Source organism: Pteropus vampyrus, unplaced genomic scaffold (assembly GCF_000151845.1).
Source record: "Pteropus vampyrus isolate Shadow unplaced genomic scaffold, Pvam_2.0 Scaffold47, whole genome shotgun sequence".
NCBI lineage: Eukaryota > Metazoa > Chordata > Mammalia > Chiroptera > Pteropodidae > Pteropus > Pteropus vampyrus.
The window spans coordinates 313,000-315,466 of NW_011888828.1; the positions used below are offsets into that span (position 1 = coordinate 313,000).

At 33.8% G+C, this 2,467-nt stretch overlaps 1 protein-coding gene and 1 pseudogene across 3 annotated transcripts in view; both read left to right on the forward strand.

The window, feature by feature from the left end:
- FBXO16 (F-box protein 16) overlaps positions 1-2,467 on the forward strand; it is a 51,748-nt gene that overhangs the window by 31,250 nt on the left and 18,031 nt on the right. The window lies entirely within an intron of this gene.
- LOC111739146 lies at positions 443-561 on the forward strand (annotated as a pseudogene).

The window sequence follows — 2,467 nt, forward strand, 5'->3', positions numbered from 1 at the left end:
CTCAGTTTCCACATCTGTAAAATGGCAGTAATAGTAATACCTAAGCCATAGAGTCACTGTGAGGATTAATATATTGTGGCATGCTTATGATAGATCTAGCCACATAGCAAGTAAGCACTTCTTTTGTAGAATGGTTCCTAAAATTATATTATTTGGCTAATAAGAGAAAAAGTGGAATCCCAGAAGGCTTGATGACTTGGGGATATTGAGATTATGTGTGTGTTTCTAGGACTGTTGCAGTCCCATTGGAGGTGAGATGAGGTGATAGTGGTAAGCCTCATGAAGCAGAAGTTGAGCTCTCTGAGGGCACAGACCATGCCTGACTCATCTTTACATTGCCAGTGGCTAGCATTAGAATATGCATTAAATGCTTGATTTTGAAAAATATGTAGCCATTGATTCATGAACTTAAAATTCATCGAGTTGTATCAGAAAAAGTCCAGTCTACGGCCATGCCACCCTGAACATGCTCGATCTCGTCTGATCTTGGAAGCTAAGCAGGGTCGGGCCTGGTTAGTACTTGGATGGGAGACCATCTATGAATACCAGGTGCTGTAGGTGTTAAAAAAAAAGAAAGAAAGAAAAAATCCAATTAGTTTGCTGATAATTTAGAAAGTACTGGGGGTGGAAAATGAGGTATAAAACAGTTTAAAATAAATATTATCATTTACATTAAAAATGGGTGGAAGTGAAAGAAAATGTATAAATTTGTCTATACATAAAATATCTCTGGAATATATACAAGAAACTGATACTATCCTTTGCCTTTGAGGAGGAGAGCTGTAAGTTGGAGATAAAGATGGATAGAAAAGTTTTCACTGTATATCCTTTTGAACGCTTGACTTTTGAATCACTGCGAGTATATTGACTATGTATTGATTAATGTATATCTGGGGATTGTACTTAAGAGTTTGAATGTGGCCCTTAATCTGGTTGGTAGATGAGAGAGAGGTAAACTTAAATATTCAGGCATATGAATGGTACATTAACATAAAATAAATTCAATCTCCTGAGTGTTCTGTGAGACTTAAATACTATTTAGTAAAGGCAATAACTACATTAAAAAATGTGCTGAACACTCCAATTAAAAGGCAGAGATTATCAGGATGGGTAAAAAGGCAAGAGCCAACTATATGCTTTTTACAAGAGACACACCTTAAACATAATGACACAGATAGGTTTAAAGATAAGTGATGAAAAAAGATATACCATGCAAAGAGTAAGCGTAAGAAGGCTAGAATGACCATTAATATCAGATAAAATGGACATCGAGACAAAGAATATTACCAAAGATAAAGAGGGGCATTTTATGATGACACAGGGATCAACTAAACAGGAAGACATAACTGTTACAGATGCGTATGTACCCAATTACCAAGCCTCAAAGTACATAAGGCAAAAACTGATAGATCTAAAGAATAGAAAATTCCACAAACACATTTGTTTTTCAAGTGCATGTGCTACATTCACCAAAATAGACCAGATGTTTGGACTCTTCAAAGAATGTCATGGGAACAAAAAGAAAAAAGAAGTGGGGAAAATGTTCTAGAACATAAGAGATATAATAAGCAAATGTAATTTGAATCTAGATGGGATTTGGTTCAAAAGAGAAAGTTATAATAAGCATTCTTAGGATAATTGAAGAAATTTGATATGGACTGGGTATTAAAATGATTTTAAAAAAATACTATTCATTTCCTAAGGTACAATGATACTAGTGTGGTTAGGTTGGTAAACATCTTTATCCTGGGAGATGAGTGTTGAAGTATTTAGGGGTGAAATGTCTACAATTTACTTTCTTATGGTGTGGCACATATAAATGCTGTGTATATATGTGTGTATATCTATGTATATAAGAGATAAAGCAAAAATAGCAAAATGTTATCAGTTGTTGACTCTAGTTAGAGAATATATGGGTAATCACTATACTATTCTTTCAACTATTCTGTATGTTTGAAATTTCTTAATTAAAAGTTGAGGGAAATTTTTGAAAGTTAAGCAGCAAGAAAGATTGAGGCAAAGCTGATTTTTTAAAATAAAACTTTTTTATAATGGAAATTCAAATATAAACAAAAATAGAGAGACTAGAACCCCTTGTGACCATCATCAATTAATAGGTTTCAACTCGTGACCACTCTGGTTTCATCTACCCCTCACCCCCTTTGCTTCCCCCAGATTACCTCTGAGACAAATCCAAATGTCATACCATTTCATTCTTACATATTTCAATGCATACCCTTAAAAGAAAGATTCTCTCTAAAAAATTATAACTTGGTACTACATCACATCTAAATCAACGAATGATTCCTTAGTATAATCAATCACATATCAAATCAGTCTTTAAGTTTCCTCGAATGTCTCATAAGTGGCTGATATTTTTAAACAGTTGGTTTGTTTAGTCAGGTTCCAAATAAGGCCTACATATTGCATTTGGTCCATGCATCACTTATGTCTTTTTTTCTTTTTT